Here is a 23,820-nt window from a genome sequence, read left to right as displayed (position 1 = left end):
CAGAGGGGATTCAGGAATACCAGAGACAAAGGGATTAAGTCACACTAAACCAAATAACACATCCTCAGCAACTGATCGTTTTTGAGGCAGTAAGTAGTTTAACTGTATACATACACTTATCATAATTAGTTCTGAATTCAGGTTTGGAAGAATCTGGAATTAGCAAGCAGCTATCAGAGGATCTCCTTTAATACAGTGCTTCCATGTTGCTAAGACTCAGGATTTTTAACAGGAGGGAAGTGATGGCTAAAGAGACGTAGTATTGAAAGTGATTGGATGGCTCTCTAAATTTTATTTTTTTCAATTACAGTTTACATTCAATGCTATTTTGTATTAGTTTCAGGTGTACAGCATAGTGGTTAGATTATCATATACTTTTTAATGTGTTCCCGCTCAATACTTCCAGTACCCACCTAGTACTATATACATAGTTATTGCAATATTATTGACTATATATCCTATGCTGAACTTGTCAACCCCTTGATTATTTTGTAACTACCAATCTGTACTACTCACTCCATTCACCCTTTTCACATAGTCCCCCAGCTGGCCTCTCCTCTTTTGAGTAGCTCTTCACTTAGACGGTAGGTATATACACTCTGGTTCGGCTCAAACTAGTAAAGTCTTGGGCAATAAACTCTTTGTTCCTTGGTTTCTGCCTCTGAAGAATAGAAATGTGCCTACAAAGTATGATTGTTGTGAGGTTAAAATGAATTAAACTATGATGAACACCCAAAATGATGCCCAATGAATTCTCATTGTATGTTTCCTATTGTTATTAATTAAATTATAATGAATCATTTCTTATCACATCAAAACGACCTCGAGTTAAAAAGAATCAAGGATAGAATTCTCTTACACTTTGAAGGAGGATTTAGATGCATATTCAGAGATAACTATCAAGGAGGAATGCTAACTAAATCATTGTTTCTAGCCAGGAAAAAGCAATCACAAAATTCTTAACCTACAGCATAAAGGTGTGAGAGAAACTAAAAGGAAGAATATACCGGTGAGATCTATGATTAAGTCCAAGTGAGATGCTGAATTCTGGGACGCTTCAGGCAGGCCAATCTTAGACAGCATTTGAAACAATTGGCTTACATTTTGGTGCTCTTCATTCTCTTGGGTTTCCATCTACTCCTTGAGGCTGCCCAACCCTTCCGGGAACGGCTAGTCCTGGCCTCCTCTGATTGACCTAGTCAATAAAAATTTTAGTCACCCCTCATCTCACATTTTCTTACAAATTTAATGGTTTTTACTTACTTAAATATTTTTCAGTGGTGGAAAAATAGATTTCTGACTCTGATAACCATATGCGTAGATTTAAAATAATCCCTTCCAGTTTTTAGACAACTGGAATTGTATGTAGTTTTAATCAGAACGTATATATAATTTTGCATTTTCTTTGTCCACTCAATATAATTTTATATATTTCTTCTACATTTATCTTAGCTGTTGTGTCATTTCATCAATCTTCTATGAATCTCAAATAATTTTTCTTTTATAGATATTTGGTTTGTTTTTATATTTTTTCTCTTAAAATGTTGTTATAAAGGGCTTTGCTCACTTTTTTTTCCAATTTCACATTATTTATATAGAACAAATTCTGAACGTTGGATTAAGTCAAAGGCATACACATGTCTATGTATCAGGTCAAAGGCATAAAGACTTTTATGTGTAGGCATGCCTGTTCACACAGATATCCAGCTGTCCTTCTAAAATTAACAAGCAGATTTCTATTTCTGTCAGCGTTAAATGTGTGTAATATATTTGGCTCATAAACCCCCATTATTCTAAGTCCTCAGGTTTTAGAAAATAAATAATTTGACTAGCTCAAATTTCTTTCCTCTTAAAAAAAATCGAAGCAGTATAAGTGTATGTGTGTATGCACACACACACACAAACTTCTGAACATTTGGAGGCAAGAGGACTTTCTGCCGTGTTTTGATCACACCGTATAGCAGTGTAAATCTTGCTTACTTAGGGAGGGAAGTGTAAGTGGAATTTTGATAAACATTGACTAAGGGAAGGCAATAGCTGTTTCTCCCAGCATTGTATAATTATAACTGAATGACAAACAGGTTGGTTTGGCAGGTGATTTGCTACTTCGACAAACACTTAGGGAACCTCTTCCATTTCCAAAGCACTGAGTCAAAGTGCTGTTACAGCTACAAAATAGTGAAAATTACACCCGCAGTGATTTGTTAGTCAAATAAGGAAGGTATCATAGGACCACAGATTGATATCATACTAATTAGAAAGTGATGTCTCATCCAATAATAATTAATAATAATAATAATAATGTGGGAATTAAGTAGTATTTTAAGGCCAGTGAGAGTTGTTTTCAAAACTAATTATGTACTTTTTCTGGCTTTTATCAGTGGCATTAATACAGGAAAATATTTGGGAAACTGTGAAAGTCCAGCATCCCTGTGGAAAGCAAACACGCTGTACTTGAACCAAAGACGTTTATTTATCAGTGCATAATGGCTTCTGGGGAAGAAGGAGGTTGAGATTAATAGGAGAATGACTTATAAATTATTTAAAAATGCATGAGCTAGCATTTGACCTTTAATATGATGCTAAGATCAATTCAGCAGTTGTTATGTAGTTGTAGCCTAAATAATCCAATCTACTGAGGTTAATAAAAGGAGGAAAGAAATTGACTTTAATGTACTGTTTAATAGTTGTCATAACATTAAATGTCCAGCAAGGTCAATATAATACAGTTAGCTTAGAAAGAAAACAAGGGATAAAATGTAAAATTGGCACTTAAATACTTTCTCTTAGAATTGTACCTTAATTAACCTTCCACAGCTCTTCTTAAAGTAGGGGAATTCTTAAAGTGGCAGATTCTTTAGAAATCGACATAAAAGTTTTCATTCTTTACAATTATCAGCTTATTCCAATTTACTTTCTAGAATTATATTTGATCACTTTTTCCGTTAAGGCTAAATTTTATTGTCTTCTTCTAAACAGGCAATCAGCATTTTGAGATTTTTCTCAGGTTGAAGGGCTAGTCACCTGACATGAATTCTGTGTTTTAAAATTCAGGTTACAGAGTTAAAAAGTTCTCCTGCTCATAGCTTATACCTTGAACATGGTAGGCATAGACTGAGGAATTCCAGAATGACACAAAACTTGGAATTGTAGTAATCAGGACTGGTGCCAGTGATAGGAATCAAACTTTATGTTGTATAGACCAGAACAGTGTTTTATTAACTCACACTCCCAAGCCGAAGTTGACAATCCCGATCTCAGCTGCGGTGGTCTGCATTGGCCCTTAGGGATATTTGAAGGCGGGACTTCCAGCAGCCAGGTTGATCCCTGGACACTCCGCCCTAGTTCTTTCTTCCTGTTGGCTTCTTTCTTTCTCACCGCAGACTGAGACGGGCAGGGGGATGGAAACATGTCATCAGTGGTTTCTGAATTTTATGTCTTAAAACCGTGCCATCTATGGGGTGATGGGCCGCAACAATTCATCCCCGCATTTAAAACATCCAGAAGAAAGTTCTGGTTGGTCCAGTTGAGGTCAAATGTTAATACTGAACGTGGTCTAATGAAATAATGGATACTTCCTATCAGAAGTGATCTTAAACCCTATTAATAAGTGTTTGAGTTTGTTCTCATAATAAGTCTATGAAATGGGAATATTATAATTTTTATTTGATACATGATATAATTGAGGCTTAAAGAGTTAGCCGACTTCCCTAAATTCACCAGCTAGTGATCTCACAGCCAGGATTTGCCTCCGGGTTTGTCTTTCTCTAGAGCCCACAGCATCCATCCTCTAGTCTGTGTCTGTGATTAAATCCTCTGAGTCAGGTGTGCTTGTCCTAGGTCATTGTCAGGTGGAGGGACCATGAAGAAATGTGTTAACTCCTAGAGTGGTCAAAATGAAAGAGGGAGTTGGAGATGGAGAGACATCTTAGAGAAGAAGACAATATTACAGATGTTGTCTACATTTCTACCATTACCTACAGAGATTTTCGTGGTGTTTGTTAGCCCAGCTAATGGTGATTGCCCTGATTAATACAGGAATACATCCAAGTGTCCAAAGAATCCTTTTTGTGTCTCTAGGTCTGCAGCCCAGAGGTTAAATTCCACTTAAGATTTGTTTTATTATTATTTTTCTACCATTTTACTTGCTTATTAGAACTAGGAGATACAGAGGGTGGGATAAAAGTAGGTTTTTAGCTGTGAGTATGTGAAACACAGAGTTTATTCTTGTGTTATTATTTATTAGTTATTGTATTATTTTCCATACAAACAACTATAAACCTACACTGCCCCACCCTGTATTTTATTTTTTGGTTTTTTTTTTTTTTTTTTTTTTTTGTATTTTTCAGAAGTGAGAAGCAGGAAGGCAGAGAGACAGACTCCTGCATGTGCCCAACCAAGATCCACCTGGCAAGCTCACTAGGGGGCGATGCTCTGCCCAGCTGTGCCATTGCTCCATTGCAAATGAAGACATTCTAGCAGCAGAAGTAGAGGCCATGGAGCTGTCTTCAGAGCCAGGGCCAACTTTTGCTCCAATGGAGCCCTGGCTGTGGGAGGGGAAGAGAGAAAGAGAAAGGAGAGGGGGAGGGGTGGAGAAGCATATGGGTGCTTCTTCTGTGTGCCCTGGCTGGGAATTGAACCTGGGATTTCCACACGCCCGGCCAATACTCTACCACTGAGCCAACTGGCCAAGGCCTGTATTTGTTTTTTCTTGAGATAATTTCAAGACGATTCAGTAAACGTTATCTTTTACTTCTCAGTAAGGTGTTCATCTTTCTCCCTGGGATATTTACAGATAACAAATAGAAGAAACATGTTTACATACACATGTTCAGCTGGAGACCTTTATAATAGCCTGATAATGCAAAGGATGCTTCTGACTTCAAAATTAAATAAAATACTCAAAAATTTAAGAAAATGTCTTCTATAAAACAGATAGACTCAGCAGTATTTTTATTTCAAGCATAATAAACTGAACCACAAAAGTAAGCTTAAACTATATCTTCTTTCTCTTTGATACTGTAATGTTTCATCGACATAATTCTTTGGAAAGTTGTGAAAAAATAATGGCAAAATGCAGAGTGGTTGGGTTTGAAGTTTTTGGCTTACTCAACAATCTTTCTTTTGCTGAGCAATTTTTATCTTTGTGATAATGCGTCCACTTTATAGTTTCCTATTTTGTTCCATTTTCTTCTTTCTCTGTTTCTTTTGGAGGTAAACTACAGCAAATGACTCTTTAGTGTTATACATTAAGGGAGGGGCCACCCTGACATCGAGGCACAACTGCTTTGCTATTTTACCAAAACACAGCTATCCAACTTACCCCTGAGTCAGTCTCCATGCTGCAGCCATCATTTTTGTTGTTTTTCTTTCATTTGCTCAGGTACTTAGTATCATGTTGAGACTAACTCAGCTTGATATAATGTCAGATTTTCTATTTCTTTCCCATCTTCTCCAAGGTTGATATCCTAGATAATGGCAAATTGTTAAACTAGATTGCTTTAAGCAGAAATACTCTGCTAACATTTTTGTCACATAGATACAGTCAGTATATTCAACTAAGCTTTTCAAGCTGACAGCTCATGTAATGTGCCTCTAAGACCAGGATACTGCTTTTGTTTGTGGGAAAAGCATGATATGTAAATTTTATTACATGCAAAATTTGCTTTTTAACCTTGAGGGACCCTTTTCACAGCTATTATGATGTTCTCCAACTTTACTGCCCTGGGCAATATATATATATTATTGTATATACAGTAATTGAATACAGAAATTGTATATGCACTCATTATATAAGGCAGGGATTCCTAATCTTTGTGGAGTCATGCATCCTTTTGTCAGTTTGAGGAAGCTGGTGATCTCCTTTTAGCATAGGGCTTATACATGCATAATATAAAATACATGCATTAAAGGAAACCACTTATATTGAAACGGAGGTATCAACATATATATTTTTAATTGTGACATACTAATTAGTGCTCCTTCATTAAATAACAAAATATAGGAATGGATCTAATAACTATTATAATTTCGAAGTAGTGACCAGTGATTTTGCTATATCAGCAACATATAATATATATATATTTAAATCTATGATTTTGATAGGTATCAAAGTCACAGATAGTGCTAATTTCACAAAGGCTGATTGATTATATTTGTAATTGAAGAAAATATTAAATTTCAGTTAGAAATTAGTGAAAACATGAATATTCTTCCCATGGTGCATCACTTGAATTGCACCCGTGGACTTCTTGGAGAGAATTAAAGGGGACACTTTAGACAGAGTTAAGGACCTTTGTAGGTGACTTAAATTTTTTTTTTTTAAATTAAGGTATAATTGAGATAGAACATATTAGTTTCAGGTATACAGAATAATGATTCAATATTTGTATCTGTATATATTGTGAAATGATCACCCTCACACTAAGTCTAATTAACATCTGTCACCATACATAGTTCCAACATTCTTTTTTCCTGTGATGAGGACATTTAAGATCTATTCTCTTAGCAATTTTCAAATGTGCAATGCTGTATTATTAACTATAGTCACTATGCTGTGCACCACATCATCATGACTAATTTATTTTTTTACAGGAGGTTGTTTTTGACACTCTTCACCCATCTGGACTGCCTTTCCCCTTATTTCCAAAGCCTCCGGCAACCATCAGTCTGTTAAAATTGTAGATGATTTAATGTGTTACTTCTTTCTTACACACTTTTATTTTAAAATAAGACGTTTAGGGAAAGAAAAAATAAGTTTATAATAATAAAACTTCAAACACTGTAGGGTCCATGTTTATTGTGATTTATATGCTTCGCTCTTGTAGTGCTAAATGTTTTAATGAACATGACAAGTTTAAACATACATGAACGCTGTCTCTGTCAAAATTGTCACATCCATAGACTATAATCATATTTGCCTACTATTTCTAATTCCAAAGTCTTCCTTGGGAACAATTTTTTGTCATCTTTGAGTCCATGATAAATTATATATTTTTTTAAATCCAGAGTTTATTTTTAGAAAGAGTCCAAGTCATGACGAGTTAATTTGTTTAGAAATTATTTTTTAAATGCATTACTTCAAGGCAGTAAAACCAGTGTTATTTTATTTTATTTTTTGTAAATTATTCTTTAAGTTAATTCTAAGAGAGATTTAAAAACTATTTTGAGGAATGGCAGAAACATTAAATAAACACATTTTTTTTTCTCCCCAAGGAAAATTATTTGTAGATAAAGTTCATATAGATATATGTTTGTTTCAAAAAAATACACTCAGTCCAGGAGCCATGTGTTATAATTTAGGTATTTGTGTTTTATGTTTCAGTCACCTAAATTCTGCTACTTTCCGAATGAAATGAAGCCCCGCTGCTTCTGTCCATTAGTCATTGTTTTCCAGGGTTTCCTTGGAGTCTGCTGCTTGAAGCTTGCAGTGACTTATTTTGAAATGGCCCTGGGATACTGTCTGGCCAGTGGCCACCGCCATCGTGGCCATGCACGATGCCAGATTATCATTGGATTCGGGCAGACAGTAAAGAAACAGTGGAGCCAAAAAATGGTGGGCCCTTCCTTTATTAAAGTCTCACACCAGCCGACGAGCACCACACAGGGCATTCAGAGCTCGCAAAGCCCCGACACATTCTCGGGTTCCACAAGCAGGAGAGTCTTCTCCGGTTTCTCCTAGAATCAAAGGCCCCACCAGTCTTAGCGTAGCTCGCAAAGCCCCTCACCTCTACAGTTCCCCATCTGCACACCCTCTCTCTCTCTGCCAAACTGGCTTCTTCTCCAGCACCCTGCATTCCCTCTGCTCCTTCTGCTCCTCTCTGCAAACATGGCTTCCTTCTTCTGCTCTCTACACAAAACTTTCTGGTGCAAAAATCTTTCCTCCAGCAAACATTGGAGCAAAAACAATGGCCCTTCTCAAGCAGGAAGGTAATTTGCAATTTCACAGACCACATATACTTGGCGCTGCCCAGCCTCCAATGCAAATTATAAGCAAGCAAACATAAAGATCATATTTTACAAACTTATTTGACAAACAGATACTTTTTGAGAAGTCATAAGCAGGGCAGAAACAAAGTCTTGTCTGAATCTGTCATCCAAAGTGACCTTGCTCTCCTTTTCTGTGTGAATACTTAATGTGAGTGTGTGAAGTGATGGACTTCGTTCTTCTCTGCTTACAGATTCCTGAATAAGGAACAGCCCATAGATGCAAATAGGTGCTTTCCAGGCATTCCTCTTTTTTTTTTCCCCCTCAGGGGCTGCTGTTGACTCTGTCAGCTTCTGGTGGGCATCAGTAGCTTTGGAATCTGGAGATTTTGGCCATCCCTCCCTCAACCTTCCCACACACTATCAGAGGTCCAATGGCTACAGTCAGCACTCACTTCCTCTTCCTGCCAGGAAACTATCCCTGTAACTGCGACCTTGCCCAACTTCCAAACTGCATCCGCCTCACCTTCCAATGAGGAGGGCTCAGAAATGGGGTTAGGAGGGCGGGGGAGTGGGGTTTTAGCACCCCTTTCTGCAGCAGCAAGTTGATAACCTTACACATCTTGACCACGTACCAGTTTTCAATGTAATGAAGTTTCTTCTGCAAAGACATTCCGTTCCACCACCCATTAAGTAGTATTTTTAGTGTGATAGTTCCAATTTTAGAAGTTCAATTGCCTTTGTGATTGTACTGGGAATTTTAGTACATTTTATTATATTCTAATAGAAAAAGAACAGGAAGTAGTTTGCAAAGAAACTTTCAGTTTCTGTTCATTGATGATTACCATAGTTCATGTTTCCTTTGGTTAGTTCTAATGGCACAGATTTTTAACCAATTCTTATAAACCATAAATAACACTGAGTTCATGGGCCCTAAAATAGTGGTTCTAAATTTTAGAATTTCCTACAAGCTTATTAAAACCTAGACTGCTGAGTCCCACCTCCAGAGTTCCTGATTTAGCAAGTCAGGGGTGGGGTCTGAAAATTTGCATTTCTAACACATTCTCAGGTGATGTCATGCTGTTGGTTCAGGAAGAGACTTTTAGAACCACTGGCCTAGAGGACAGGCCGTGGATCTAAAACTATTGTGAGTCTCTGTTATTCTTTTTATTTTAATTTTTATTTTTTTTTGACAGAACAGAGAATCAGAGAGGGGGGCAGATAGGAACAGACAGACAGGAAGAGAGAGAGATGAGAAGCATCAATTCTTCATTGCGGCACCTTAGATGTTAACTGATTGCTTTCTCATATGTGCCTTGATGTGGGGCGGGGGCTACAGCAGAGTGAGTGACCCCTTACTCAAGACAGAGACCTTGGGCTTCAAGCCAGCAATCTTTGGGCTCAAGCCAATGACCATGGGGTCATGTCTATGATTTCATGCTCAAGCCAGCAACCTTGTGCTCAAGCTGGTGAGCCTGCACTCAAGCTGGCAACCTCGGGACTTCAAACCTGGATCCTCCATGTCCCAGTTTAGCGCTCTATCCACTGTGCCACTGCATGGTCAGGCTATTATTCTTAATATAATATGAATCTCAAATTTTCCTGAGAGTGGGAATTTTAAATTCCTCTAGCAGAGACACAACTAAACAGAAGGGCTGCCAGGCTCACCTGTAACTTAGATGTAATTACCAGATTTTAGGCTCACTCTCAGCTATTAACTCCACAGTTTATAATGGAAAAGTTTTTACCATAGCAATGAGTGGCCTACTATTTATGATTCATAGTTTTAATCTGTGCTAACTTGAAGTTTCCTTTTTTGTCATCAGTCTTCCTCTGGGCCGTTTTTTTTTTTTTTTGCTTTTGAGTCACATTTTTTTAAGCATTTTTTTTTCCAGCAGTTTTAAAAACTAAATTTCTACCCAGTTTGTAACCTTGTTAGTTTGAAGTTAAGTGTTTCTTGTTTGTTTGTTTGCTTTGCAACACTTGCTAAATGGCTCCCAGAGTGTGCTTGCTGTGATAGGTGGACGAACTTAATTGACTTCGTAGCTGTGCTGAGAGCTCGCCTCTGTGACGTGGCATCCACCTTGCAGACGTGTGACCTGACCTGGACTGGGAGAACACTGGTGCTGATGCCCCCAGGCCTTCAGACTTGGTTTGGGTGGTGAATGGGCGCAGCCATGGTTTTATTTTCTTGAGGAAAAATGAGATGAAAGCCTTAACATGTTTTTATTCTGTTGGCTCTCATGTTCTCACTTTGAAAAACAAATACCTTTGATCACAGTGTAGGTATCTTTTGTACAGTTGTCTGCCTGAAAGATGACTAATTTTAATATTTTAGACTGAGGAGGTTTGCACATAAGTGAATGTAGCCTGGGTTTGGCTTATTTATGCAAATTAATGGGTGTGTCTCATTGTTCTAATGTTCCTACTTCCGCATACTGTAAAACATCACACAGCTGAGCATACAGAGTAGCAGTCAATGAATGAGTCCAACCTTGGGGGACACAGCCTTGAGTTTAAAGCCCCGCTGTAGCCCCAGGGGATGTAGCTCAGTGGAAGAGCGCTTGCTTCGCATGTAAAGCCCCGCTGTGGCTGTGTCATTTGTTAGTTACACTACCTTGGGCAAGTATGCAGTTTCCTTGTCTCTAAAGTAATATGGAGCCTGTGAGGGATTAGCAACACTGGGTGTAAAATACCTGGGACACAAGGAATAGCCAGGAAATGGGAGTTATTTTATGGACAGAAATTCTTAAATTTGGTCATAAATTTCAAATGTTCTGACTTGGTCATTTGCAAAAGCACAGCTGCTATATTTATTTGAGACACAAAGACCTAAGTCCCTGAATAATAATCAGAGAAATGCCTATGTGCCTCTTACTGAATTTTATTCCAAGGTGATTTATGCTTATTTGCCCTCCCTTTTAGAGATGAATTTGTGTGTGGTTTGTTGAATTTTAATAGCCACATCAGAACTTTTACCAATATGATCAAATTCTTTAAAGCAGCTTTTAAATATCTAATAGTTATAAATAAGATTGCTATTATGAGTTTGATAAATGTTGAAAATCCCTACCAATTTACCTTGCTCATACCACTTACTCAATAAATGTTGGTGATTATTGTTAGTAACTGTAATTAGAGATTCCATTAGACATGTTTCCAGACTCTAAATGTTTTAAAAAGTGAAAGTCCTTTTTTTTTTTCTTTCTAACCACTACTTATATGGGTTCATAGTCAGGCTGCAAGTTAAAATACCATTTCAGAGATATCTCACAAGGAGCTAGTCTCTTTTTTATTGCTTGTGGCCTCCTGGTCTCCCAGGCCACCAAGGCAGTTTTTTCTAATGACTCAGCACCCAAGACCGAAGCTCTTCCCTCTCAGGCTCTTCCCTGGAGTCTGCCAGGTCATGCCCTCACAGGTCAGTCCACAATGCGACCCCAGCCTTCCCTTTGTCACTCAAGTTTCACTACACTCAAAAGGGAGGGTTTGAAGATGCATATCTCATCATTGCAGAACCATTTTCTTTTCTTTTTTAAACTATTGACAAATGGTATGAAGGGCAGGAAGAAGTTAACTTGGATCCCAATTAACAATATTCTTTAGTAATAGGGGAAATTATTTCACTGCTCTTTTGCCTTCCAAAGCCTCATGCTCTGGTGAGCACCCACATAATACATGTCTGGTCTCCCTGGAGAAGCATTTACCTCTCTGCAACCCCCTTCTCCTCCCGACATGACTTTGGAATCAATGGATGTACCAAGGGGTAGTTTAAGGTGGGGAAAACTAAGGCCTCTTGCTGTCATTTTCATTAGCCTTCCTGATACCACCCCAAATACGTACAAATCTGAGTAAAAGGTCCTGTGCTGACTGCAGTCATCAGCAATGTGTGGTCGAGGTGTCCCTTCGCCCAATCCAAACCAGGCTGGTCTCTCTGGGCTCTCACTGACCTCCCTGTCACAATCACAGTGGTGACTGTTCGGACCTATCGTTTGGAAAGGCTACCTGGCTGGGTTTCTGGAGGAAAGCATCTCTGGGGCACTGCAAGTATGATTTAATTAATAGAAATGCAATGTAATGCACACGTTTTCTGAAATGAGGCACGTCTGTAGCCAATGTTTGCATGATTTCCCACTGGAAATTGATTGCAGCCCAATAGACTGTCCCTGGGTGGCTTTTTCCAGGCTTTCAGGAATAAATTTTGCATAGCGTCCTGGAGGCACCACCAAGATCAGAGCCTGAATACAGTTTCTCTTAAACAGCCCTGCGTGAAAAATGTGCATCTCTTATATTACCAAAATTAAAGCATACCCACGGATCATGGGGTCTGGTTGTTACTATTTCTAGGCTCGATTTAGGCTAGTGTCTTCTGGGGGTGATGGGAGGATTTGCCAGAGGCTAGAAATTTAATGGATTTTCAGGTTTGTTTTTTTTTTTATGTGACAGGAGTAGAGATAGTAAGACAGACTCCCACATGCACCCCGACAAAGATACACCTGGCAACCTCTGTCTGGGGCTGATGCTCAGACCAATCAAGCTATTCTCAGTACCTGAGGTCAATGCTTGGATCAACCCAGGTATCCTCAATGCCTGGGACCTGTGCTTGAACCAATTGAGCCATTGGCTATGGGAGGAGAAGAGAGAGAGAAGGAGGAGAGGGAGGGAGAGAAGCAGATGCTCACTTCCTATGTGTGCCCTAACCAGGAATCAAACCGAGGACATCCATATACTGGGCTGACACTCTATCCCTGAGCCAACTGGCCAGGGCCTGGAGTTTTAGTTTTTAAAGAGATAAAAAGAGAAAGAAATCAAACTGATTCTTACAGCACCTGAATTATTGTTTCGTAGCTCTTGTATCTACCAGAAGCAAAGGACTGATGTGCATAATCTCCTGAGAATGCCTCTTGCATTGGACAAGTGAGGAGAAAGCCCTTTTCATCAGATTTACTCTTCCTGTTTCTTTGTTAGACATTTTTACATTGACATTTACATTTTTATTGACAGTGCTTTAGATTTTAGTGTCTCTCCACTGAAAGCCTGAATTATTAAAGTTGGCATACTATTCTAATTAAATCCAAATCAGCCCCAAGAGAATGATCATTCCCCCGACTGGTGGTAAATAATCTATTTAGACCAGAGAATGGCAATCCTTTGTGTAAAGGGCCAGATAGTCAATATTTTAGTCTTTGTAGGCTATAGCTCTTTGACCCTGCGATTGTAGCAGAAGACAATATAGGAATGAAAGAGCGTGGCTGTGTTTCAATACAACTTTATTTTCCAAAATTTGTGGCCAGCCAGAACTGGTCTGTGGATCTTAGTTGCAGAGCCCTGATTTAAACCATTTCTGATGAATATATAAGAAGTGGGCTATATTAAAAACTTCAGGCCCTGGCTTACTGGCTCAGTGGATAGAGCATTGGCCTAGTGTGCCGATGTCCAAATTTGATCCCCGGTCAGGGAACACATGAGAAGTGACCATTTGTTTCTCTTCCTCTCCCTCTCTCCTTTCTCTCTCCTTCTCTTGCCACCAGTGGCTCGATTGGTTCAAGCATTGGCCCCCAGGCGCTGTTGATAGTTTGGTTGGTCCAAGCATTGGCCTTAGGTGCTGAAGATAGCTCAGTTGATTGGAGCATCAGCCCCAGATGGGGTTGTAGGGCAGATCCCATCAGGGTGCATGCGTGAATCTGTCTCTCTATTTCCTCTCTTCTCACTTAAATAAAAAAGCTTCAATATTCAAAATAATTATCAGATATGATCTTGCTTGAAAAACATATCAAACTTAAAATGTTAAAATGAGCAAAGGGCTCATAAAAGCACACTGTCCAAAGCAGTAGGAGACTTTGTGTCTTTGGGGAAAGGCAAGTGCCATCTTCCAGTGCACGGCGATGAAAGAGGTAGGACCAAGTGCTGCATAAATGTAAGACACTGATTGATTTGGCACAGCATTTATCAAATTTGCAAGGAAGCAAACGTTTCAAGAAGCAGATGGATAAAGTTCAGTCAAGAGCATTGATCTTCCAAATACATGGCTCACAACATGTTTCCTTGGCAGACATAGTTGAATTAATCAGGGGTCGGGAACCTATGGCTCGTGAGCCAGATGTGGCTCTTTTGATGGCTGCTTCTGGCTCGCAGACACATCTTTAATAAAAAGAATAATAACGTTAAAAATATAAAACATTCTCATATATTACAATCCATTCATTTCCTACCGCTCATGTTCATGGTTGTGGGTGGCTGGAGCCAATCACAGCTGTCCTCTGGGACAACACCAAATTTTTATTGGATAGTGCATAATGTACACGGGTAGTTGTATGGCTCTCACAGAATTACATTTTAAAATATGTGGCATTCGTGGCTCTCTCAGCCAGAAAGCTTCCTGACCCCTGAATTAAATGATTGCTGAAAATTATGAAGCACTTTTTTATTAATGTGAATATAGCTTTACATGTAGGTACCAATGAACAGTTTTCTACATCTGGAATCCACTTTGCTGTGGTCCAGTTTGTTCTCATTTTCACTCAGCTATTTAGTAGAAAAATGGAATGGTGACCTGAATTGGTTACATGCCAACATGACCTACTATTGGCAGAAATGATTCCACTGGCTTCATTTACTACTCCTGACAGGCAAGGGTTCATTGTTGTAGAGAAGCTGCAGTCTTGGATTCACCACTGCTTCTAACTTCCACATATTAGGTGAACAAGGTTTGAAAATAGATTTGCAATCTATTTTCTTTCTTTCATGCCTAAAAATTTGCACTCATGAAAAACCACACAGGCAGTGAATGGTTGAAGTAGTTCTCCAGCACTTTTTACCATCTGGGCACAAGAGTAATTGACCATAAAGGCATGGGTTTATTTCTGGGCTCTCTATTCCCTGCCATTAATCTATATGTTTTTATGCCAGTACCATGCTGTTTTGATTACTATGGACTTGTAATAGTGTGATTCGTTCAATTTTGATTTCCTTTCTCAAGATTACTGTGGCTATTTGGGATCTTTGGTGGTTACATATTAATTTGGGGGACATTTTTCTAGTTCTGTGAAATAGGAAAATATGCCATTGGTATCTTGATAGGAATTACATTCAATCTGTTGGTTGCTTTGGGTATGGACATTTTAATGATGTTAATTTTTCCTATCCATGAACACGGTATATACTTTCACTTATTTGTATCTTCTTCAGTTTCTTTCTTCAGTGTCTTATGTTTTTCTAAGTACAGATATTTTATATCCTTGGTTAAATTTATTCCTAGGTATTTTAGTCTTTTTGATGCAATTTTAAATAGGATTGTTTTTCTAGTTTCCAATTCTAATAGTTCAATATTAATATATAAAATTGCAACTGATTTCTAGATATTTATTTTGTTTTCTGCTCCTTTACTGTATTCATTTGTCAGTTCTAGTAGCTTTTTACTGGTATCCATAGAGTTCTCTGTTTACAGTATTCATGTCATCTGCAGATAATGGCAGTTTTACTTCTTCCTTATGAATTCTTTTTTGAAGTATATATTGCAAATATCATCTTTCTATCTATAAATTAGCATAGCATTTTTCCATCTGTGGATTAAAATAGCAGTTAATTCACTGTGTAATATTTTGTTTGTCTGTCTCTTTTTCTCATCAGGCTATGAATTCAAGTGAGAGCAGAAACACCCTTTTTCATTTTTGCTTTCTTAGTCTTTGGCACAAAGATGACACCAAGCAAAATTGCTTGTATTGACTTGAGAGTGCCACTTAATTTAACATGGATGCTATTGGAAATTTGAGTTTTTTACTTATGACTTTCAATTTGAAAGTATTTTTGTTAGTCTTAGTCATGTGATATATACATATATATTTACACACACACACACACACAGCACTCGAAAGAGTGACACTGCTATCAAGACAGATTAGTTCCTTTTATTAAACTTTAAAATGGGGCTTCCCTCAAATTCCAGGCAGAGTTTCTCTTAGAACACTTCTAAGGTCAAGATAGGTTAATATATTCAGATGGGATTGAAATAACAGATGCATTGCTATTTCTAGTCCAGAGCTGTTGGGGAAGCAGGGAGGAAGAAGGCATAATTGTACAATGCTTTGTCATCTTTGCAACTCATCAATATCAGCAGCTGACACAGGCAAGTGTTTGCTAGTGAGTTCTATTGGCTGACACTGACTTGGTCGTTACAACCACTGCTTCCTTGACATCTCCTAGATTGATATGTAGCACCAGACTCCGTGTGCAGCTGGTACCTTGGACTTGAATGTACTGTGAGTTCTCTGGTATTGTTAGTGTAATTCCTTGTTATTGTCACCATGCCATGCCTTTGACATCAATAGCTACATTTTGTCTTTGTGTTTCTTGCTTATATCACAGCAGTTATGTTTTAGTTGATGGGACTTTTTATAGTGGCAGTAGATAAAATGTTACATTAACTATGGACTGATGCATGCTCAGTTTTTGAATGCTCAAGGAAAAGTTGATTTTAGTAAACCTTTATATGAGGAGAAGCAATTTAAGTAAATTGTAGGTTGCAGTGAGAATCATGAATTTGAAGAACTGCTTTTTATGTAAGATGAAACTGTTTTTAAGACTAGACTTGAGGTTATATATTAATTTTTTTTTTAATTTTAGGTAGGAAGACCTTGAGAATGCAGAAATGTATTATGATGTGAATGATTTGTTCTTGAAATATTTTTTCAAAATCAATTTTAACTTCTTAACATACTCTTAGTTACGTGTTGAGATTATAAAATACAGTAACCACATTTCCCCCTTTGTCTTTCCTTGAACTTCTCTCTCTCTATCACTCTTCCTCTTTCTCTGTCCCTCTCTGTTTCTCTCCTTCTCTCATGTCTGTCTCCTCCCACCCCCACCCCCCCTTCTCTTTTTCTAACCTGGCATCCAAACATTCCTCCATTCTTCGGGTGAAACTAAGCACTCAACTTTTAAAGTTTTATTACTTATTCGCCCCCATCCCCAATAATGTCCTTTGAATCTAAAAATTATCCACAGTAGTGATTGGAGATAAGTTTGCTATTTATGGTGCTGTACATAATTACATTTACTATTGGGTATGTCAGTGTACAGTGATGGACTAATAAATGGGTACTGAATGTTCCTGCTGCTTTTATTTGTGAGCTATTGCTCATGCAATCAGGGTCACATTACCGAGGTGTAAGTGAAAGGAAACAGGGAGAAGAGGATTTATCTAATCCACCATGAGAGCATTCCAAAGTGATTTGATTGTTTTTCTCTACCTTCTAGCAGGTGGACACATATACATGTCCTATAGCTGGGGATTTAAAAAATATATTTGGGTTAATAAGAGAGAAAAGTACTCTTTGCCTTGCAAATTCAGGCATATTTTTTCTTCTAGAATTCTTCAAGTTGGGAAAGATTAGTACATTTTCAGTGCCTTTTCAGCTGTAACTGTTCACAGTATGTCCAGGTTGTTGTAAAAGCTTTTTTATCTCATTCGAGGGAGCAGGTGAACAGTGAATTTTTATTCCAGAAATTCAGCAATTGTGAATTTCTATAAAATTTTGTCTCTGCCTCATTTATCTTCTGTCTAAAAGTTATATATGTTAAGAATTGAAGATGTTTTGAGATGATCCCAGAAGTTAGTCTAGAAATGTGTCAGATTGTATAGCAAGCACCCACTTCTTGGAAGATCCAATAGCATGGAGAGACTGATTTCTAATCCACTTGACTTATCCTGTAGATCAGTGGTCCCCAACTTTTTTTGGGCCATGGACTGGTTTAATATCAGAAAATATTTTCACGGACTGGCCTTTAGGGTGGGATGGATAAATGTATCATGTGACCGAGACAAGCATCAAGAGTGAGTCTTAGACGGATGTAACAGAGGGAATCTGGTCATTTTAAAAAAATAAAACAGCCCTGGCCGGTTGGCTCAGCAGTAGAGCGTCAGCCTAGCGTGCGGAGGACCCGGGTTCGATTCCCGGCCAGGGCACACCGGAGAAGCGCCCATTTGCTTCTCCACCCCTCCGCCGTGCTTTCCTCTCTGTCTCTCTCTTCCCCTCCCGCAGCCAAGGCTCCATTGGAGCAAACATGGCCCGGGCGCTGGGGATGGCTCTGTGGCCTCTGCCTCAGGCGCTAGAGTGGCTCTGGTCGCAACATGGCGACGCCCAGGATGGACAGAGCCTCGCCCCCTGGTGGGCAGAGCCTCGCCCCTGGTGGGCGTGCCGGGTGGATCCCGGTCGGGCGCATGCGGGAGTCTGTCTGACTGTCTCTCCCTGTTTCCAGCTTCAGAAAAAAAATGAAAAAAAAATAAAATAAAATAAAACATCATTCAGACTTAAATATAAATAAAACGGAAATAATGTAAGTAATTTATTCTTTCTCTGCGGACCGGTACCAAATGGCCCACGGACCGGTACCAGTCCGTGGCCCGGGGGTAGATAGCTTTTCAGTAGCAATTGCATCCATGCAAGGATTTTCATCTTTAATAAATCATGGGCTCTAAATGGGTGTTTCTTCAAGGAAAAATGAGGGACATGGGCAGGTTAACTTGACAGTAATATCTCCACCCTCCTCCTCTCTCCTGACTCTAATCTCAGAGTTTCTAACTGGCTACTATCCCAAGTGGCATCTCTGAGAGGCAAATTTCTGAGAAGTATTGTGGGATAATGGTTAAGATCATGGTGCTATGTAGTCAATAAGACCTGGATTGGAGTTCTAGATTCTATCATTTGCTTGATGTACGACCTTGTGAGAGGTTATTTAACTATTTTTTGAAATTATTAAGACTTTATTTTTAGAAAAGTTTAGCTTCTAATTTCATGTTTATCATGATATCATGATTATTATTACCATCTTTGATCATGTCATATTTCTAGGGGGGTATTTGAAGATAGCAGGCTTCTTATTTGTAGCTAGGATACTGGTCAACAAAAGGAATCAATGAGCAAAGGGTGGAAGCCCAGCAGCGTGAGTCTTAGCAGTATTACAAGGACAGCTGTGCAGTACCCTGTGAGAAGCTTTCACCTTACCAAGTGCAGATCTATTCCTTTGAAGAGATCATTATGTATAATCTCTTAGAGTTCTCCTCACATAAGCATCTATTCATGCTCATTTTCATATATATATATATAAATTTTCATATATATATATATGTGTGTGTGTGTGTGTGTGTGTGTGTATATATATATATATCTCCAGAATTCTAGCTTCATCACAAAGCATTTCTTTCACCACCACCCCCACCAGCAGCCTCATAGCTTATTATGTTGGTGACTCTAAGTCTACATTACTACCCTTACTTCTCCTGAATTCTAGTTGTACATTTCCAGCGGCCACCTGATGCCAAATAACTTGAGAGCAAGCTGTGGACATCATGACATTTCATCCCTAATACTTCAGCATGGATTTTCTAAGTATAAGAAAATTTTCTTATATAACCCCATTACAGTTATCAAATTTAGAAAATTCAGAATATATACAATACTGTTTTCTAACATAAGGTCTATTATAACTTTCTCCATAGTTACTACTCTGATCACAGACCCATCCTTTCTTTACTAGATCAATGCAAAGTTAGCACACAGTCCTTCACAACAGGATGGGGCAAAAGTAGGCTCACCACTGTGAGGACGCAAAAAAAAAATTTATATTTGTATTATTATTTATTAATTATTGTATTTTCTATACGAACAACTGTAAGCCTACTTTCGCCCCAACCTGTATTGTCCTTTATAGCACTATTTCTTTTCAATCCAGAACGCAACCCAGGGTAATGTGCTATATTTACATACCATATCTTTTTGGTTTTCTTTCTATACAGCACTTGCTCATCTTTTCTTTGTCTTTCCTGATATTGACATTTTGAAGAGTGCAGAATATTTTTTTGTAGTTTTATAATTGGGTGATTTTTACTCATTTTGTCATGATTAAATTCAGGTTATTATTTTTTACCAGAATGAAATATAAGTGATATATTCTTATCATATCGTATTAAGAGGCACATGATTTCAGTATGTTCACTTGAAATTGATGCTATTGAACACTTTGGTTAAGGAGGTATCTGCCATACTTGTCCCCTTTGCAATTAATATGTAATCTATGAGGAGAGAGTAAATATTCTTTATCAATTTCTTGTGTTTTTCTTGTGTGGCTGTACTGACAATTCTTTATCTGATTAAGTTAATTTGTTTCTATTTATGTTCACTTTTAGGATCCCCTCCATTATTGTTTGTTTGTTTGTTTCATTATTGTTAAATGAATTTTATATTTTAAACATGAAAAACGTTAGCATGACTTCGAAAGTCAAAACTATGCAAAAAAGTGTACTTTGAGATGTCATTAATTCCCTCCTACTTTTTCCTTCACTTCTCCACTGTAAGTAATCACTTTATTCATTGCTGTTTTATCATTTCCTGTTTTCTATGGCTAATATAGGAACCAGAGTGATCTTTTCAAAAGAAGATAGTGAAATCATGCTACTGCTTTGCTCCAAGTATTTCGATAGTTTCCCATCCCATTCAGAATAAAAGCCAAAGTCCTCGTGTCTGACTGACCATAGCACCTGCCTCCATTCTCCAGCACTGTGGCCTCACCTCCTATGGCTCTTCCCCAGGATCGCTCAGCCTCAGCCTCACAAGCCTTTGTTCCTCAAGCATGACAGCTGTCTTCCCATCTTTGGGGCTCGGGTTTTCCTCTCTTCTTTTCCTGGAGTATAGAGATATGCATGGTTTCTTTCCTCACTTCCTTCAAGTCACTTTCAAGGAAGTCTTACTTGTCCAATCCATTTCAATCTATTTTACTCCCACCCTTACCTTCCGATACTTCTGATGCTCCCTATTCATCTTCCATCCTTATATTTTTTTCTCAGCATTGTCAGGTTCTGACGCATAACATTTGCTTCATTTATTGGCTGTCTCCCTCCTCTGGAAGGGGTTTTTGTGTGTTTAGTGCACTGTTGTGCTTCCGGTAACTAGAATGATGCCTGGCTCATAGCCCATGCTCAGATCAGTGTTTATTGAACAAACAATAAATGGATGAGCATGGTTGAGGAGACAACAGTCGGTAGTGGCCTTTGATAGGTCCATACCAAAATGACATCGGCGTTAAAACAATAGGCCTAGCGTGCGGAGGACCCGGGTTCGATTCCTGGCCAGGGCACACAGGAGAAGCGCCCATTTGCTTCTCCACCCCTCCGCCGCGCTTTCCTCTCTGTCTCTCTCTTCCCCTCCCGCAGCCAAGGCTCCATTGGAGCAAAGATGGCCCGGGCACTGGGGATGGCTCTGTGGCCTCTGCCTCAGGCTCTAGAGTGGCTCTGGTCGCAACATGGCGACGCCCAGGATGGGCAGAGCATCGCCCCCTGGTGGGCAGAGCGTCGCCCCTGGTGGGCGTGCCGGGTGGATCCCGGTCAGGCTCATGCGGGAGTCTGTCTGACTGTCTCTCCCTGTTTCCAAGCTTCAGAAAAATGAAAAAAGAAAAACAAACAAACAATACACTGTGACTGCGGCACTTCTGCAGCTGAGAGGGTGGGGAGTGGGGAGGTGTTACACAGTCTGCCTTAGGTGTGTGAACTGCTGTGGACCTGGAAGTCCCAAATTTATCGCAAATAGCTTTGGGGTTTCGCTTGTTTCTGAATAAGGATGAACTGAATGAAATCATTGAGGTGGGTGGTTTCACAGAGGGAACATACTTTAAGTAAAGAAAGTGTTATTTGAAGAAAGAAGGGAAATAGGAAGAAAAGAGAAGGCAAACGGGAATGAATGCAGTGAACGGGACAAAGGAATCAGACCAACAGGGAGAGCCCCGAAGGGTCTTGGTGCCCCCCCCTCCCCCCCCCCCCCCCCCTGCGTGGCCCTGCTCCTTCGCCATGGGGCAGCTGGTCTCAGACCTGTGGGTGTGGCAGTGAGAAGGAAGTCCAGCTCTCGACCCAAGCAGGTATGTTTGTTGGGAGAACATTACTCTACCTAGATAGAAGAAAGCAGATTTGGCCTGAGTGATGCTGCCATTTGTTGAACTGATTAAGGAGAGTTTAAAATGCACAGGACAACTTCAGAAGCCTATGAGGAAAATACCTTATTTTAGCCTCTTCTGCAGTGTGAGATTCTTGCCGTTTGCCAGAGGCCTGTCTGCCAGGCGGCAGGCGGGATTGCTGCAGGCCCTGAGCTCTACTTGGGGAAGGTGTCCAGGGGAGAACATCTGGGTGGGCTGGGCTTGCTGGTTATTGAACTCAGCGTCTTCAGCGGAGCGGCTGCCCTTGGGAGTCTTCAGAAAGGGTTATGGTGTTATTTTTATTCTTGTTCCAAAGATAAAATATGCATATTCTTATGCTAATGTATTTTCCAAACTTCACACGTTTAGTTTAAGCCAGGTGGTTTTGGAAATGAGGTAAAATTGTTCATTTCTATTTTTATTTTTCTGAAGAAAATTCAAGGGAAAGAGAAAAACTTCTGAAAGGGCTTTGAGGCATCAAACTTCCTGAACTTGTCAATGGTCAGATGCTGGAGGTCCAGTAAGGAATAGCTGAGAACGTGGCCGAAGTGGGAGACAGAGAAACGGGCAAGGCACACGCATGCGCACTGGCAGTGTCTCGCCCTTCTTTGCTTTCCTTGGGGTTCTGTGGCAGATGAGACGATCTTGAGGCCAGAGTTGAAAAAGGCCAATGAGCATGAACAGTCAGAAAGACTATATGCCATTACTTAACTTTATATATGAAGTTAAATGCCATCCCTCCCAGGGGTCGTCAAACTTTTTATAAAAACCGCCCACTTTTGCAGTGCAGGTCCACCTGGTCCCTACCGTGCAACCAAACAGCGCCGCGATTGGCCCACCATGAAAGCTGGAACGCCCACTAGTGGGCGGTAGGGACCAGGTCTACCAGCACTGCAAAAGTGGGCGGTTTTTATCAAAAGTTTGACGACCCCTGCAAAGGATGTCTTCTAAAATACAACTGTATCTTGTATAATAGGGTAAAATGGCTTCTCAGCTTTGTTGGGTATTATTTGCCAGCCCCTATCAGGCTCAAAAAAAACCAAACAAACAAACAAACAAAAAAAACCCACTGTGTCCTACAACTCAGCTACCACGCTTGAACAGCTTCAATTATTTCTATTGTAGTGGTGTCAGAATGAGTGAGCACATCGCAGTGGTTGTGCCAGGCAATCTGTTTGGGCATTAGGAGAAGTTATTAAAATCTGCATTAATTTTTATTTTCACCATTTTAATTTCCACTTAGGTACATGTTTTACATTATATGTTGTGCAGGAGTCCATACATAAGATAAAAAATATTCATACAGTGGAAGCTTGAGCTCAAATGATTGGATTGACGGATGCATATTCCAGAGACCTTGAAGACTACTGTCCCAGTATGCCCTGCGATACCTTTAACCTCAGCTTAAACAAGCTTTGTGTGCAGGTACCCTGAGACCAAGGCTGCCCCCTCTAGTGTTTAATCAACACGAAAGTGCTTCCTGTGTACTCGGCATGATAGAGGACGATCACCCACGCGGGAAGGAATTTTCTTTCTAATGGGCATGCACATTATTATGTTAAGAATTATAACTCAAGAGGTTTTCTTAAGATATTTTTAAATTAACTTTTTTTTTCTTACAAATTAATAAAATCAGAGGCCAATTACAAAGAATTTTGAACTGTTTCTAGTGGATCCTAAAAAACAGAAAGAAAGTATAATATTTAGGCAAAATTATGGTGGATTTTAAGATAAAAAGTGTGCTCCTGTAACAAAAGTACATTTAAAAGTACAACCTAAGCGTCTTTCATTTGAAGAAGGCTGATGTTCTGCAATAATTTTAGTTTGACCAGTAATAAATTGATTTAGAATTTAAAAGACGTAGCTGTGAGTTAGCAAAGATTCTATACACATTTAGCCATGCTGAGTTCCGTGACTTTAATTATTAAAAAGAGTAGT

General features: G+C 39.2%; 1 protein-coding gene across 12 annotated transcripts in view; it reads left to right on the top strand.

The window, feature by feature from the left end:
* Positions 1 to 23,820, top strand: part of MLIP (muscular LMNA interacting protein) — a 270,123-nt gene that overhangs the window by 67,445 nt on the left and 178,858 nt on the right. For 2 of the 12 annotated variants that reach the window (XM_066359166.1, XM_066359165.1), the window contains exon 2: positions 4,350 to 4,487. The exons of the other annotated variants lie outside the window; for them this stretch is intronic. The gene's annotated coding sequence lies outside the window, so the exon portion shown is untranslated. The remainder of the gene's footprint in view (positions 1 to 4,349; positions 4,488 to 23,820) is intronic. 12 annotated transcript variants of the gene reach the window in all.

This window comes from Saccopteryx leptura, chromosome 1, assembly GCF_036850995.1.
Source record: "Saccopteryx leptura isolate mSacLep1 chromosome 1, mSacLep1_pri_phased_curated, whole genome shotgun sequence".
Classification (NCBI taxonomy): Eukaryota; Metazoa; Chordata; class Mammalia; order Chiroptera; family Emballonuridae; genus Saccopteryx; species Saccopteryx leptura.
The sequence above is the reverse complement of the archived record's forward strand: the minus strand, read 5'-3'. Positions and strand labels throughout refer to the sequence as shown.